This window comes from Cavia porcellus, unplaced genomic scaffold, assembly GCF_034190915.1.
Source record: "Cavia porcellus strain 051 isolate PalLab524CR breed Dunkin Hartley unplaced genomic scaffold, mCavPor4.1 scaffold_22, whole genome shotgun sequence".
NCBI classification, from domain to species: domain Eukaryota; kingdom Metazoa; phylum Chordata; class Mammalia; order Rodentia; family Caviidae; genus Cavia; species Cavia porcellus.
In genome coordinates this window covers 19,868,450-19,886,013 of record NW_026947505.1, presented here as the reverse complement: position 1 = coordinate 19,886,013, position 17,564 = coordinate 19,868,450, and the positions used below count along the sequence as shown (strand labels likewise).

Below are 17,564 nucleotides of genomic sequence, written 5' to 3'. Positions count from 1 at the left end.
CTAATATGTCATTCTTCCCAAGTCCCAAACTCTTCTCTCAACCAAAACTGATAATAGTAGTTCCACTTCTTCGTTCCCACTGAGAGCACCCCGACACCCGCCTTTCTGCAGCCTCTGCTGTGCCTACATTAAAGGCCTCTCTAATCGTTGTCTTCTGTCTCACTTTCTCTGTATCGCCCTAGATAGAATGCCAAAAATAATCAATTACTACATTGCATACTTAATAATAAATTAATAAGTAAACAAATGACTCACTTGATTTTTCTGCAAGTATTTTTTTCATTCATTGAAAAAAAATCTCTTTAACCAGGACAGTTCCATTCCCCAAATTACAGCCTAGTTCAAAGAGCTATTTTCTTGATTTTCCAGGGGAAGTAAAATGTCTGACTATGAAAAGGAGGCACTTCAGAAATTATGGTCAAGACTTAGTGAACACAGTTAGAAAATCGCTACACTAGTTAAATGCAAAGACAAGTCCTTTGTTCAGAGCTCTGTTGTGTTCAAGCACATAGAACAGTGCTGTTAAATATTTCAGATCATTTTTAAGATACTTCAGTTTATTCTTAGATGCTGCATAGTAACCAAGTCTCTTTATTCACACCATTGAAGCATGAATCTTTGCATCCAATCTGATAGAAAATGAGCATATTTAAAATAACGGCCCTGTCATGCTTGAGCACCACCCAAAGAATGAACATGAAGAAAAATAAATTAATAAAGGCAGAATATTCAAGTCTATGAGAAACATAATTACCAATTAGCAGTATGAAGTTCCTCTGAAAAAAAATCCCCAAGGTTTCTGAAGGCTTCTTCAGTAATTATCTACATGTAAATAATAAGTAGTCCCAAGATCTCCTATACTTTGGGTTTCTCTGTGGAAGAAATGTAAACTAAACATTTCAGAGCTATGTAGAAATGAAAGCAATGAGTTCTTGCAACAACTTAGCTAACCAGACCTATATTCTCACAACAGGATTTATCTAAAGTTTGCTTATAAGCTCTGTTGTGATCATAACTCCCATTCCCATCCATTGTTGGTTTCTTTTTCAGTTCTACTTTTACTCTACCTAGACCCAGTTCTATAGTCAAGGTCACGGGAAAAATAGGAAATTATGTCAAACCACATCATTGAAAGGAAGTTCTGAAGCTTTCTGTGCTTTTTTAAAGACAAACTCTGAAGATAGATAAACTAGACTAATATTGAAATATTTGAAAAATGGATAGTATTGTTTATTAAGTTATTTCAAGCACATAATGGCTATAAGTTTACCTACATTTAAAAAAATAAAGACCTAATTAGTTGCTAAGCACATGGGACAGGAAGGAAACCATACTTCTGAATAGGGTTTTTTGGCTAAGAAATTCATATAATGGAATCTAAGAATATAGACACATGTAGTTGCTAAGGGATTATTTTATAGCAATTCAAAGGGATGAATTCCTATTTTGGAGAGAAATACATCATCTTTACACTAAATAAAACCTTCAGTATCATCAAGGAAAAAATACGTATAACATAAAGCAAAACAATTCAAATACAACTGGTCCTTCATACTCACAGGTTTTGCAGTCGAGTCAACACCAGATGGAAAAGAAAATTATATCTGGACTGAACATGTGGGGTTTTTTTGTGGTCATTCCCTAAACAATACAGTTTAACTATTTATACAACATTTACATAGTATTAGGCATTATAAGTAATATAGGCTTACACCTAGGCTATGCATAGATTATATGCAAATACTGTACCATTTTACACAAGGGACTGTGGTATCCATAAGAGTTTTACAATTTTTACAATTTTTTTTTTTTTTGTCTTTTTCCTTTTTATCGGTACCGGAGATTGAACTCACGACTGCCTGCTTGCAAGGCAGGTGCTCATGCCGCTGAGCTAAATCCCCAGCCCCTTTACAATCAATTTGAGGAACTACTTTCTAATTGAAAATAGTTTCTCCTTTTATTAAGCTCCATCAGAGATTTGCATTAAAAAGGGTCTTTTTTCCCTACCAGTAAAATTTTTATTATGTAGTCTAACATTCTACAGGTATGAGTAACCTGAAATATCAGTAACTTCATAGACTATGCTACTTTTTTGTTTCTAAATTTTGGAGTTCAAATAATACAAAAATAAAATCAAGCAACATACCAGCTCTACTGGGTCTACAGAGGAATAACATAAGGAAAACCAATTCAAATCATCTTTTTAAAAATTGTTTTGGTTATTTCCATTTGGCTAAGCTAGTAGTAGATGGAAACTTTAAGATACTCTAGCTCTGCAGTTTTCAGAGTATCACTTCTTCAAAAGATGATGTTGGAATTAACGTACTACAGCATTAAAATTACATAGTCCTAAACCCCTACCCAGAAACAAATTTAGAAAACAAACAGACATGAGGCCACATGATGATTGGAATATGTTTGTACTTTCAAAAATTCACTGATAAATACTTCAGTGGAACAGATGAGAAGTGTGGCTTTTGGGAGAAAACTGAGTCCTGTGGGCTCTGCATTCATCCCTTAGGGTTAGGTGTCCTTACAAGGGGACTTGGTGGAGTCTGTCCCTCATGCCCTTCTGTCCTCTATCATGTGACAGCACAGTGTTCCTCATCCATGAAGCAGAAGCAAGGGAGGCACCATCTCAGAAGCACAAGACAGCCCTCAGCAGATGCTGGCAGATGATCTTGGATTCCTCAGCCTCCAGAACAAGTTCTGCAGTTTTTGTTTGTTTTTAAGACAAAGCCGCTGTATTTTGCCCTCAACTCCTAGACTCAAATGAGCTTCCTGCCTCAGCTGATTAAATGGCTGGGATTACAAGTGTATGTTACATGCTGGGGCAATTTCTGTTTTTTATAAACTACCCAATATTGTTCTGATATTGTAAGAACATAGGACAGACTAAGTGAGTCCCTTAACTCCATTACAGAATTGATTAAAACTTTTACAATTAAATCTGTAAAACTAAATGATACAGAATGTGATTATCATTGTACTGGTATCATGGCATCATTGCTTAATGATGAGATTTACATTTACAACACGGAAAAAAATTACTTCACTGTCAGGCTTCTAAGAAATGCAAGTCTAAGAAGTGTGACTGTGTGTCTCAGGTGTCACAGTTGTTGGCCAAAGATAGTTATCCTTATAACCAGGCCTCTGTCTGCCTGCCACAGGGCCACTGCTGGTCCTAGGTTCCTGGGTTTCTGCTCCCTTTCAGAAAGGAGGACAAAGATTTCCTGTATGGTTTTTTTAACGCTAACACACTCGATGTATCCAACATGGCCTCTTTCCCCTCGCCCTCCAGTTTTCCACTCCTCAGGTGTCCTTCTAGCCTAGGGGAAAATCTGTTCTCAAGGTTACTCACCAGCTCAGTTCACAAAGCTGGAAGGCCTACATAAAGAGCCAAACACAGACTCCCCAGCAGCTTGTTTTTAATGTGGATGCTATGCTCTACATGTTTTACTCAGGGGATAATCAGACACGGAGAGCCAACTAAATGGAGAAAAGTAATCAGGGCAGAGTTGCTGCTCTTCTCCACACTGATCATGACTTCAAACAAAAATGGAAAAGAAACCTGATAAAGGCCTAGCTGGCTACTTAGAAAACTAAATTTGCCTGTGTGTCATAATGCTCTGTTTAGGGAACAGAACAAAGAATTGAACAAGAAAATAAAGAGGAACGCCTTATAAACTCATCAGTATTTTAATTATCACTGTGGAATAACAATGAACAACTTATTTCTGGTCTCATTTGTACAGGATCTGTCTATACTATAGCAATTAGGATGAACGTTATCAGCTTTTCATCTACTTATTAAATCATTAAACACTTATCAACATAATAATAATCTTTTGCCACATTAGACATCTTTGTTTTTTTTTTTTTTTTTGGTCTTTTTTCCTTTTTATCGGTACCGGGGATCGAATTCACAACTACTTGCTTGCAAGGCAGGTGCTTATGCCGCTGAGCTAAATCCTCAGCCCCCATTAGACACCTTTTTAAAAGTGTTATGAGTACATGCCTGCAGTACATGAAGTTTACATTCACCTTAGGAGTAGTTTCATGTACCTATCTTTTTTCTTTATGTACCTCATATATCTTGATTCTTTTTATTCTTTCCCTTCCCTTTCCCACCGAACTCCCTCCCTCTACCTCTGGATTCCCTTTCCTGATTTTCATTATTATTATTTTTTTCTTAGTTCATGTTTGCACCACGTAATGATTAAATTCACTGTGGGTATTTGGTGCATCATGCATCTTGAATCCAGTTAGACCCCTCAACCTCAGTTTCTTGGACCCTTTCTCATTATGCAAAAAATCTATATCCCTAATTCATCAATCTTTTATTTTACTCTTTATGTGTACTTCTCATTACTCAATGAGGGAAACTATGGATAGTTAAGCTTGTGTGATGACTTATTTATTTCACTTAATATTATGTTCTCAATGTGTATCTGTTTTCCTTTTTTTTTGTACCGGGGATCGAACTCATGATGTGGCACATTCCAGGCAGGTGCTTATGCTGCTCAGCTAACTCCCAGGCCCGGTATATTCATTTTTTAACAAATTCTAATTTATCTTCCATTATAATCTTTGACCTATCTCTCAAATGTGGATTTCTCTAAAGCAAGTACATTACCTGGTGTATTCTTTTCTACTAATTACATATTTTCTTCTTTTTTTCTTCTCATTCTATCTCCTCTATCTTTCTTCTTTTCTCCCCTTCTCTCAAGTTTTCTTGTTTGTACCAGCACCAGAAAAACTCACACACAGTACTTAGTCGTGCTAGATGTGCAGGCTGACAGTTAAGAAGTGCAATTCTAAAGGTTTAATTTGATGATACCTACTATACAGGTGCTCATCTTAAATCCCAATTCAGAGAATAAGGTACACAAGAATTCAGTGCTGCAGAAAAAAGGTGTTAGCCATTATTCAATTGTAGTAGCATCTGAAAATTCAAGTAAGCAAGCCTAAGATTCAGAACCCATAAGTGCAACTAGATAAACAATATATATTTGGGTTATTCCAAGAATTACAATTTTGCAAGGTCCTGAGGTATTTAAAATTTTATAATTTTCTTAAGAGCAAAAATGTTCAAATGTGTCAGGCAAGCTGCCTTGCTGCCTCACTACAAAGCAGTTTCAGTGCAGCTGAGCAAACTCTCTGCCAAGTGGCTGGAAACTGGGAGGAAAGGAGAACTTGCCTGACCATCTGAGACCAGTTTTCACTCTCCAGTTTGTGTTCAAGTTCTACAAAGGTGATAAAATAACAGCTTCCCTCAGTAAACAGAAAATAAGCTAACTGCTCCACTAAAAGTCGTTTCCTATTTATCCATTATTTTGGAATCATTAAATTCAGAATCCATACTTAATAAGGAAACAATAGGCCAAGGCAGATAGGAAACAAGGAAAAAAGTCAAAAGTGCTTCACTTCAGACTGCCAATATAAAGTCTGATTCTCAAGCTTCAATTTGATTTCAGGCTGGCACAGCATAAATTATCTTTCAAGTTGTTATAGGCCACCTGCACTCTATTCCCTGACAGATCTTCAAATCCTACACATTTCTTGCTAAGCCTTAGGATACACAGTCTTTCTACCTACCTCATTTTGTTCTTCCTCAGAGTAATTTCAAGTTATTTCCTCTAAACACCGTTACTGAGCGCACTCACTGCCCTAATTACTTCTTTAACGGAATTGTCCAGTTTTAGCTGCAAGATGACATTTGCAGTACCTACAACCTGGCCTGATGAATACTACTTGCCAATAATGACTTTCCTAAAGACTAAATGTCCCACAATGACTTAAGAATCAGAACGGAAACCAAGCCCCTCATTGACTATGGGTCCCACCACTCACCCAGTTCAAGCCAGGCGCTGTCCACAGCTGCTTTCCCTCCCTGAAATGCTCTTTCCGTGCCCGAACTGATTCCTTAAGAACTCATCTGGCAAATCACTCTCAAGATGGGATGTTTTACGTCGATGCTCCTCCTCCAGGTTTCTTAATGACACTTCCACCTCCACACGTATCTGTCCCACAAGTGCTAGGTCTTCATCTGATGGTTCTGCAGGTATTTCTGGCCTTGTCAGTTCCTCTGTGTTTCCGCAGCGCCTAGGGCAACAAAAGAGCTGCACTTTAAGTTCTAAGACGTGGAAGTCAGGAAGGACAGCAGTGGCAATGGGGGTACCTCCTGGTCCTCAGCCTTTTCAACCTCTGGCTCTAATAATCTACAGCCTCGCCTATGTGCGTAGTCATAGATGGACTGCAGCACAGAAAAATAGTAACGCACGCAGAAAGAAAGCGCCCATACCGCGACAGTGTGGCTCACTTTCTGAGAAGTTGGCAGCGTCACACAATTGATACTGGGGATGTTTCAGTCAAGCAGGACACGCAGAGGTGAAGGAGCCTATAGACCACGGGTAGCGCTGCCTGAGTCAGTACGGTGAGCTCACAGTGCTCCAGGACGGAGCGTTTGCCTGGCAGACTGGGTCCTCGCCCGCCCCCCAAAGCACAGGGCGATTGCGCGCGGCGCTTAGGGCCTCACAAGCGGACAGTACTGCGCCTGCGCCAGGGCTTCAAGACGAACCTGGGGCTCCGACGGGCGGCTCAGCGCTGGAAATTCGTCGGGAAAGATGCTAGCATCGACTGCAGCTTGACATTCCAGGCCTGCGTTGCTAAGTACCTAGCACATCCCGCAGTCCGAATCCGCCAGCGCGCAGCTGTGGCGCTTCCGGGGTCACTTCCGCTTTCCGAAGATCCTCTTCCACCCCGCTGCATCCACTTCCGCTTCCCGACCTTCCCAGGCCGCTTCTCGGTCCCGCCCCCTCCTGGCTTCAGGCTCGCGCGGTACCCTGGCTTCCAGAGGTGTTGGGAAGTCCCGCCCCCAACCCTGCGCGCCTTTCCAGGCTGAGACAGGAGCCGGCTCCTAAGGATTCTGAGGTGAAGGCGCTCGCCGGCCTTGCCAAGCCTAATCTCTGCTTGTCTTGGGGTTTCGCGGTGAGGTAGGGGCTGTTGAGTCCTGCTTTCCCTTCTACGGTAAACCGGAAGCAGGGAAGACAATTTAGGGCGAGACCCAAACTCATTTTGGATATCGTCGGTATTGACGAGAGAATGGGTATTTTGTGGTTTTTTTCAAAAATGCAATATTCTGTGTAGATCCTGAATGTAAGGTAGGACTTTATAATTGGAACCCTCTTGGCACAGGAGCTGAGATTAGGGTTCCAGGGAGTCGCCATCAGTCATGTAGCTGAGGTGCAGACAGACCTTAGCCGGCCACTCCCGATAGTCGGGAGAAAAAGCCGAATTTATTTCGGTTCCGCAGAGGGAACTTTTTTTTTTTTTTAATAGGAAAAGGAGAAATGTAGGTGCTCAGTATTCTGACAAGTAAAAAGGAGAAAGGGATGCGTAGGTTACAGGTGGTGACCCGCAGTGTTTGTTCTGCCTCAGAAACCTGAAGCCAAACCAGGGTCTAGTTGACTGCAGGTAAAGGGTTTAGCTCTCGGATCCTAATTTAGCAAGGGACATAGAAAAGCATCCTCTTTGAGCCCTTTAGTCCCTTTAGTGTTGGTTAAAGCAGTGAGTTGAGCTTGCTGAGGCAGCCCTTGGGAGGGTGGCGGGGTCATGCTAGGCGCCTGGCTTCACCCCGCGGGAGGCGTGCTGGAGTGTGGTCAGAGTGCAGGGATTGCACTGGGGTCGTCGTGTCCCCCGAAGTCAGTGGTTGACGTAGATAAAGTATGAATGAGAACTCTACAGATTTGCCTCCTTTAGGGACCGCGTTCCATTCCTCCACATGCATCAGTTTTATCATCACCAGAGGAATTGTTGGAAGCAAGTAGTCCTTAAAAGTGGGCCCCCCAAAAAGAATGCACTGAGAAATTTTTCTTGCCCTTTGACAACAAGTCTCATAAGACCTATGCCAAATCACTCCCTTCTGCATCAAAATAGGCAAATCATACATATTTTTGGATATCCAGGCGAAACAAGCATGACGTTGCTTGTTTTGCCTGGATATCCAAAATTTGTCAGATAGGTAATTTTTCCTCAGTGTCAGACATTACAAAAATAATACATATATTGAAAACATTTCTCTTTTCAATAAATAGTGTTTATTTGTACAGCATGCTTAGTGAATGTGCCTAAATACAATAGGCTGTAGGGACTGCTCATTTTATGACTGAGTGCCTTTCCTGAGTGACTAGGTAATTAAATGAATTGGTCACTAAATGAGGAATTGCATATTATCTGTAAGTATGCAGAACAAAGAAATGGTCAGGAAACTCGATGTCTTTGTTTTTATTTGTATAACTTTTACATGAAGTACTGTAACGTGTAACAACATAAAGCTATAGTATGGACTGTGCAGTGTAGTTAGCAAAAACTATAGTACTGTATAAACAAGGCATAGTATACCAAAAAGACATTGAGGCTTTATAAGCAGGATATTGAGAACTGTACCAAAAAAAAAAAAAAAAAAAAGATGAGTTGTCATGTCTAAAGAGTGTACCTGAATTGTAAGTTCAAACAGCTGTCCAGGTCAATAAACAAGGCATAATCTCTATTTCTAATGAGAGGTATGGAATTAGCAAGGCATTGCATATGATGCAGAAGGAGGAACCTAGTTTGGTAGTACTGGTAGGAAAAAGTCATTAGAAGTATTTCCAGCTTACTATGAAATACTTGAATTAACCCACTATACTCAAAAAGGAAGCTCATTTGATAAACAGTGATTCTGAGAAAATAATCTGTTAGGTTTTCAGAGTGATGGAGAGCCTAGATGTGTGGTCTGCATCCTTAGGTTTGTTTATTATTGTGATCGAACTCTTTAAAATGTCTCCCAGGTATCTTAAGAGGTAGGACTTTCTGAAGGTGATTTAATCCTTAGGAAACTAACTCTTCAATAGGTCAGCACACTGGTGAGTTTGTAGCTGATGGGGTATTAGGAAGTGGGTTAAGGTGAAAGAGCCAGGTCACTGGGGAATAGCTTCAAAGAGTACAGACATGCCTTATTTAACAACACACCTGTCTAATGAGTATTCGAATTTATGACTCCACTTTTTTTTGTACAGTTCTGTACACCTTGTTTATAGAGCCTAAATGTCTTCATGGTACAGTACGCCATGTTTATGCAGTACTATAATTTTTGCTGATTACTGTACAGTGCTGTGGTTTGATGGTCTATTATACATTACCATACCATGGGCAGCTGTTACACAAATAAAAGCAAAGTCATCAGGCTGGAGTTTCCTTTCACTAATTCTTTGTTCTGAATGTTGTAAAGAACATGCTATACACGATTTCTTACTGAGCAACCAATTCATTTAATGACCTACTCCATGGGAGAAAACTCAGTCATTAAACAAGGATTGCAGTATCTCTCCTGGCCTTTCCAGCTGTCTCTGTTTCCAGGCCACCATGACGTGAGCAGCTTTCCTCCACCCTCCACCAGACCCTTTAGCTGTGAAGTTTATGCCCCAACCTGACCCACCTGAGGGTGAAAACTCTAAAACCAGGAGCCATAAACCTTAATCAAGGCTTTTTATCCTTTGAGTTGTTTATGGCAAGAATTGTGTTCCAAAAACAGAAAGCTGATGACCTTATCCACCATTGTATTGTGCTTCAGCCTTCCAAGCTTGGCAGCTGTGGCCAGCACAAACAGCATTTGTAACCTTTGTTCTCTTGTGTGTGTGTAGCTGCCTGATACTGGCTTTAAAATAAATACAGAATAAAGTGTGGGGATGATACCGTCTCATCTTTTTTCATTTTTTCCAAGTGTTTTATTAATTGCCTGTTCTCAGATAATTTACCAATAAGTTGGGAAAAATGTTTGAAAAGAGATTGAAAACTATCAAAAGAGACCAAAGTACATAACTAATTTGGAAGAGAGAGAAGTTTTATGGCTGGTAGAACTGTTAGGAAGATGGCACAAAAGGAGACATGTTTTTAGTGCTGACACTTAACTTGAAAGAAAAACCCCGCCCTTTTTTCTGCTCCTATTTAAGTAGTGCCTGGATCCATAGCTATCTGAGTTTAACTGGAGGTAGCCAGGTATTTGCAGAAAGTTTTCAGTGGTGTTAGTGGTCTAAAATAATGACCATTTTTATTCCTTATTTCTTGTTATAAAGTACCCTTCATACATATATGTATGCACCAATGATTAGATCTGCTTAATTGGAGTGGACTTTGAGAATAAACCACAGAAAGAATATTTAAATATCCTGAAAAGACAGGCATATGAAGACTGTAAGAGCTCAGCCAAGACCTGTGTTTCTTTCATTCAGTGTAATAGCATTATTGCTAACCGACAGAACAAAGGCTAATGTACTGTAGTGTTAACATGTCAGTATCTAGTAACTCTTGTAACTGCTGGATAAATGTAGACTGTACTTTTTTAATTGCACTTTTGTAATTGCATATGAAATTATGCTTTTTCTTATCCTCTCTTACTGGACTCACTGTTAAATTTCTTTTCTCTCTTTCCTCTATATCCTGTTCTCCACTCAGGAATCTTATTTTATTGTATTTTATTTTTTAACTGTACTGAGGGAAAACAAACCCCAGAGACTCATGCACTTTGCCTCTGACCTACACTCCCAGCCTTGCAGGCAGGGCTTGTCACTATCCTGGGGTTTTTGAATTATGAAGTGATCTCACCAAACTGCACAATTATGTAAAACTCTTAGAACACTGCAGCAACATTTGTACAAAGAGTAGCAATTCTTAAAATGTGAAATTAAGACTGGCCCCTGTACAGGCAAAACTGAGAGACTGGGGACTAAATTGAACCAAAGAGAAAAAAAGTAAAATTCCATGTGTACTCCAGTTTGGAGTTTGAGATTGAACCCTTTTAAGTATCCTTCCTGCTGTTTGCCTCCTGTGAACATGTGTATGTATGTGCTTTTCCTGAGCTGTAGTGTCTTTCATAAGGTCCTCAGTCATTGGGTAAGGACACAAATTTCGGTCCCTACTTGCAAATACTTTATAGCAAGCACATGATGTTTATGTCATACTCTGAAAAACAATGAATAATGATAGTTCTTACACCTCAAGTGTCCCCTTCTGAACAAAAGATGCTTCTACTAATTTACATACTTGAACCCTAATGATAAGATCTTATTAAAATTTCATTATTAACATTTGATTTTCATGAATGCTATTTACGAACCTGCAATGAACTTTTTTAAGGGGCTTTTATTCTTGAGTGCAAAGCACCATTTAACTTTTTAAACAACACTAGGGAATGGGAAAAGAGCAAAAAACCATCTGGATACAAAGTTTTCTCCAGTATTTTTTACAAAATTTATGAAGGCAATGCTTAACCATTTTGGGTTGTGTCCCTCAATGCTTAAGTAGCTTTCGGTCATAACAGGTCCAGCTTAACTTCCACAGGGAAGAGGGCTCAGTGTCATGAAACAATTCTCATCAAATTGAGCGATATCAGAGATTAGAAAAGAGTGACTTTCAGGCTAAATGCATTTAGAGTTCATAATGCAGTCTAATCTGTCATCTCTTTAGGTAAAAGTTCTAATAAAAAACATTAGAACTTTGACAACAGTTAAAAGCTTACAAGCAGATGTAATACAAGCAGCTGTGCATGGTGGTTCATGCCTATAATCCCAGCTTTCAATAGGCTGAAATAGGAGGATCTCTTCTACTTTGAGGCCAGCTTGGGATACATAGTGAGTTTAGGACTACCCAGGTCTACATACCAAGACTGTCTCAAAAACCAGAACAAACTATAAACCCAAAAAACTAAGAAAACAAACAAAAAAATACAGTTTGCATAGGAGATTTGAACTAGAAAATTGTGACAAATTAACTAAAGAAAATCAATTCAATGTGAAACGTTTCTATAAGCCAATATAAACTACCTTTTATGAGAAAGTATATCATTTATTTATGCCTATACCAAAAATTAAAGTCTAGTGACAGAAATTTTTTCTAAATACAACTGCAAAATTTTTGAATATACAAAAATTAAAGTATGTTACCAACTAAAAAAATTTCACATAATAAAGATTCAGTCATTGCTGGGGTAAATGAATGACTTTTGCAACTTAAAGGTGGAGAGGTTTATTTTAGTTTATGAAATTTTATTCCATGTTAAGGAGATTCAGATGAAGAAAATGGCATGGCATAAGTGCCATATGTGCCTACTATGGGAGAAACCTGCTTATGTCATGGCCAGGAAGCTATGAGAGAAGGGAGGAGCTCAGGAAAAAGCTGTATCCTTTTCAGGTATGTCCCAGGAACTCGCTTCCAACCATGTCCCACCTCCTTATAGTACAATTAACCCTAAACTCATCAGTGGATTAATCCACTGATGAGTATAGCACCCCCACAGATCCATTGCCATGATCCAATTTAGACACATGAGATTTTAGGGAAAAAGTTCAGGTCCAAACCATAATGTATTTATAGGGTACAGTATGACTTTTTTTTTTAATCTTTTTCATTTTTATCGGTACTGGGGATCGAACTCACGACCGCCTGCTTGCAAGGCAGGTGCTTATGCCGCTGAGCTAAATCCCCAGCCCCCACAGTATGACATTTTTATGCATTTAAACAATGTGTAATCATATGTTGTCATATATAATTTTTTGTTGGCAGCATTCAAAATATTATTTTAAAATATTAAATTAACTGTTGTTAACCATAGTTTTCCTTGTCTGACTCCTTATCCCAATTAACCATCCTGGCTCCACCTCTAAGAGAGTATTTTAAATAAAATCATCTTAGTTACTGTCTCCTCCCAGAAACACAGTACCCAGTACCCACAATTTAAGGATATATAGGTTTATTTTGATTTGGTTTGTAGAGGTTTCAGTTCACAGTGACCTAACTCCAGGATATGGCAGCCTGGTAGAGGAGAAATAGTTTATAGCATGGCAGAGGGAAGCAAAGAGCAATCAAGGGAGGAGGGGAATAGACCCTTCTAGGTCTTGCCCTCCACCAAGCTTTACCTCTTGACATCACATTTGCCTATAAACTCAGTGCCCTAATCCACTGATGAATATCACAGTCCCATGATCCAGTCACCTCCCAAAAGACCCCCACCCCGTGAGTACAAGAGGCTTGCGGGACATCTAGATACAAATTATAACAGCATCTCTTAATAGTTTTTGAATTTTAATACTCAAAGTGGAAAATGAAAGATCTCTTCTTTGGGATAAGAAGTACACAAAAGATAGAGAAGTTATACAGTTATTAAGGGCAGTAAAAGTAGGGAAAGATACACTCTGCAGAGTGCAGAATAGACCACTGAAAGAGCTTATAGTGGCAGTGATAGATCTCAATGGCTACTTATCAAAAGATAAAGATCTTGATAGATAAAAAATTTAAATATATTATAGATATACTATAAAGATTTTTCAAGTAATGAAGTGACATAGTTTATGTCTGTGGCCCCCAGGCCTCATAAGTTTGCATTGTGCATTTGTGATGCTTCATTGTCTAGTGCTTGGATTGACAGTGTCAGTGCTCCACCCACATAGGGGTGGAGCCAGGATGTGTTGTAATGGCAGGAAGAAGGTATGTCTTGCTCTGTGCTGGTTCTTTTTTTTTTTTTTTTTTTTGAGGCTTAGGCAGTTTATTACATTGGTGGGCTTGACTGGGATCTCTTTCAAAGAGTCAGAGCCCCACCAGGTGGAATTTCCAGGCTTTAATGGGGAAAGCAAGGGTACAGAGTATGATTTAGTGCATTATGATTGGCAGATTGGGTGACATCTTGTGTTGCTAAGGGAGTTTAAGCATTTCAGGTTACATTATAAGGTCATCCATTATACAAAGCATGGATTATACAAAGGAAGACATGTCCTGTTGTATTTTAAGTTACATTGCAAGGCTATCAGTTATGCAAAGGCAGTAAAGATGGGGGTTACACAAAGGAACATTTTAAGTTACATTTTATTTTATTTTATTTTATTTTTAATTTTTATTTAAGGAGAAAAGAAAAGAAAGAAAAAAAACAGTGAAGGGGTACAAGTTATACAGATTTACAGAATAAAAAAATGCGCAGTAGGAAATCACTAGTTAATGGATTACATATTGCCATCTTAGAAATAATTGTTCAAGTCACAAAATTAAAGCTTGTAGAGTGGACATTCCACCAATGATACTGCAAACAGTTCTGTTCAATGATCCAATAAAACTCTATGATATCATTTTCTATCTTATACTTTTAAATATACATGCAGTTATATAGTTTAGAGCACTTTCTTTTCCTCTCTTTTGTACAGTGACTATTACACATTTTGGGTTTCATTGCTCCCACGGTTCTTGTTGCTTTTTTGGAAGAGAGTAAAACCAAATGTGACATAACAGAACAGAATCGGTCAAGTCAAAAGGGTGGACATAATAGATAATATAAAAACATACAAGGTGATCAACAATGGTTACCCTAATGCCTCCCGCTATTTCTAATAGAATTGCCTATATCATTAGTTGTAATACAATTGAACAAAACCGTAAAGAATAAAACCGACAAAACCAAAACATTGGAGACATTGTAGGTCTTCAAAAGTAGATAAAAGTCAACGAGAATGGGCGTTATAATGAATCTCATTATCTTCTCAGCTGATGCCTAAACTTTCGAACCTGATACTATCCAGCAAAACAGAATATAGGAACCTCAGTCAAAAACAAGATGGTGAGAGTAATACAGGGCTTCAAATCGAGATAATAGAAGGTCAAAGTGGGTTACTATATTATATCCTGCTATATTTTTCCCTGTAATTAAATGGGTAAAAATAAAAAAGTAAATAATGGAGTGGAGATTGAGAAAAAAAAGAGGGCATAACAGCGAAACAGGGCAGATCAAAACATAACCATTTAAGCAGAATAGTGTTTCACCACCAGCTAATCCTGACCCAAAGATAGTTACCATATTGACTCCCTCCCTGAAGTCCTTGAGTACAACTTCATATACTGTAGCATTAAGTATATCAAAACAATGTAAATCCATTTAAGAGAATAACAGCATTATAGAGTATTTAGAATCGACTAACAGAAAATGAACAATGGTCTCTGTATAATCTCCTTGTCTTTAAAAGGTTTTTTCTTATACTATCGTACATAGTAAAATCCAATAAGATACAACCTGTTTAGACCATTGGAGACAGAAGAACAAAAGCTAGATGAGACTTCAAAACAAGATGGTACTAAATCAGCATTACCTATTAAGATGTAATTTTCTCCAAAAAAAGCTGTTCCTATCATCCAATCTTCTCTGTCTCATTTCTGTTGAGCTCTTTTTCTGTCAGTAGCTGTCAGTTTGTCTTCTTCGTTTTGGTCTCTGCTCTATTCGTTGTGGTCTCCCCGCCCCTATTTCTGGGTTCTTTGTATTTTTCTTTTTTTAGAATATCCTGCAATACTTTCTGTAGGGTTGGATTGGTGGTTGCAAATTCCCCCAGTTCCTCTTTATCCTGGAAGCACCTCGTTTTTCCATCAATTTCCAGGGACAGTTGTGCAGGATATCTCAATCTTGGCTGTAGATTATTATCTTTCAAAGCTTGAATTATTTCTCCCCATGCTCTTCGTGATTTGATGGTTTGTGAAGAGAAATCTGCTGTAATTTTGATGGGTCTTCCCTTGTAAGTGATCTGTTTCTTGTCTCTTACAGCTTTTAATATTCTGTTCTTGTATTGAATTTCTGGAATTTTTATTATTATATGCCTGGGTGTTTCTCTGTTAGGGTTGTAGGTAGCTGGGGTCCTGTATGCCTCATACATTTGAGTATCTTTACCTTTTGCTAAATTAGGAAAATTCTCCTGGATTATTTCTGTGAGTAGCTTTTGTAGTTCACTTGTTTGTGTCCCTACTTCTTCTTTTATGTTCTTAATCCTTAAGTTATGGCTCCTCTTATCATCTTCTTGTCTTTGTATTATTGCTGTGTGTTTCTTTGTTATTTTTAAGAAGTTTTTCATTTCATTCTCCCATGTTTCAAGTCTGCCCTCCAATTCAGATAGTCTGTCCTTAGTTTCTTTCAAGCTGTTATGCCAGTCTTGGGTATACTTCTTGATTTCTTGATAGTCCCTTTGCACCTGCTTCACATACTCAATGCTTTCTCTGTTTTCTCCATCAAGCAATTCTCCCCTCTTTTTCTGTTCTTCCACTCCACCATCTGCTTTTTCCTGGGTGGTGCTTAGCATTTCTCTAACTATTCTGCATACTTCTAGCTTCAGGTCATTGATAACTTCATGCCTGAATTGGTCTATGAGGCTCTCTAAATGGCGCTTAATGTATATTGGTACAGTGTCCACTATTGCCTGATTCTCAGGATTGGGGGTCGAGGAGCCTTTTTTTGTTGCTTCCCTTCCCCATATTTTCTGTTCCTTATAAAATGTAATCTTACACAGGAGGCCCGGCTTCCCTGCCTGTCAGCTACAGCTTGATCGAATTGCACTGGCTAGTTGTTCCAGCTCACCGCTGCGCCCCAGGGAGTTGCGGAGGAGGCAGCCTACGCAGAAGTCGGTTGCTCCTCCGGGCCACCGTCAGGCTCTGGGATCTGGGCTAGGCCAGCCTAGGGAGTCCGCGAGCAGCGTCCCTCCGGCCAGGCACCTTTCACCAATCCCGTCCGAGAGGGAAATGCGCGGCTGCAGTTGCCACCGCGCCCTGCTCTTACAGGACTGCCCGCGCCCAGAAAATCCTCCGCTGGAGTCAGACTGCGGTAGGGAGTCAGTTCCTCGCTCACCTCGCCACCAGTCAGCCTTCCTTCCTGCCCGTCGCGTTTCCGAGACCGTTCCCAGACGCCCGTTCCCAGAGCTTGGGGGTCGCGTCTCTCCTTGCTGAGCCGCTGTGGAGGTGGCCGGCCGCCGTGCGGCGGGAAATCCAAGCCGCGGTTTCCAATGGCGCGGAGTCGAGCCTCCACACCGAGATTTTTCTGTTCCTATTTTAGCGCCAGGACTGTATTCCAAGTTGGATTCTCTCAGCCCAGTTCGTTCCTGAGTCAGCAGAGCATATCTCTACTGGTTCGTATCTCCTTAGTCCGCATCATTCCTGGCCTCTGAGCCGAGCCTTTAGAGAGCGTTCAGTAGTTGCTGTTGTCTGTCCGCCATGTTCTCCAGAGTCTCCTTAAGTTACATTTTAAAACCATGTGTTAATCAAGCTTTCACAAAGAAAAGTATGTTCTGTCATCAGACTTGTCTGAACAGGACACATCTGCCCTGTCTTGGCGGGCTTCCTTGACAGGTTTATTTAAAATTTTCATTTCCCTTCCAGGATAAGATCTATTTCTTCATTGACAAAGTTGATTCTTTTGACAAAACAAGTGATGTAAGGCCCTATTTCCCTTTCAGTCTTTCAAGAACTTCTCAAGTTCCACTGCAGTTCTCAACATTGGTCTGGTCTGCCATCAGCAGGATAGTAAGCCTTCCAAGATGAGGCGGGGTCCTACTGAAAGTGAGGAGGAATTATTTTGGGTGGGAAATTTCACATTCTCCCTATTCTATTTTTACATCTGAGAATCTTTGGATTCCTTCAACTGTGCTGATGCTCCATTGAATTCACCATCTATGTTTCCCAAGCCTTCTCTTTCCTATGATTCTTATCTCAGTAAATAGTATCATCAGTTACAC

At 39.6% G+C, this 17,564-nt stretch overlaps 1 protein-coding gene across 2 annotated transcripts in view; it reads right to left on the bottom strand.

Moving 5' to 3' along the window:
- The window catches only part of LOC100723257 (ethylmalonyl-CoA decarboxylase), a 28,986-nt gene extending 22,493 nt beyond the window's left edge, over window positions 1–6,493 (bottom strand). The window contains exons 1-2 of one of the 2 annotated variants that reach the window (XM_005003119.4): window positions 6,305–6,493; window positions 5,854–6,105 (exon numbers count right to left, since the gene is read on the bottom strand). The gene's annotated coding sequence lies outside the window, so the exon portion shown is untranslated. The remainder of the gene's footprint in view (window positions 1–5,853; window positions 6,106–6,304) is intronic. The other variant, XM_005003120.4, reaches the window with a different exon arrangement.
- Between the last annotated feature and the right edge of the window lie 11,071 nt (window positions 6,494–17,564).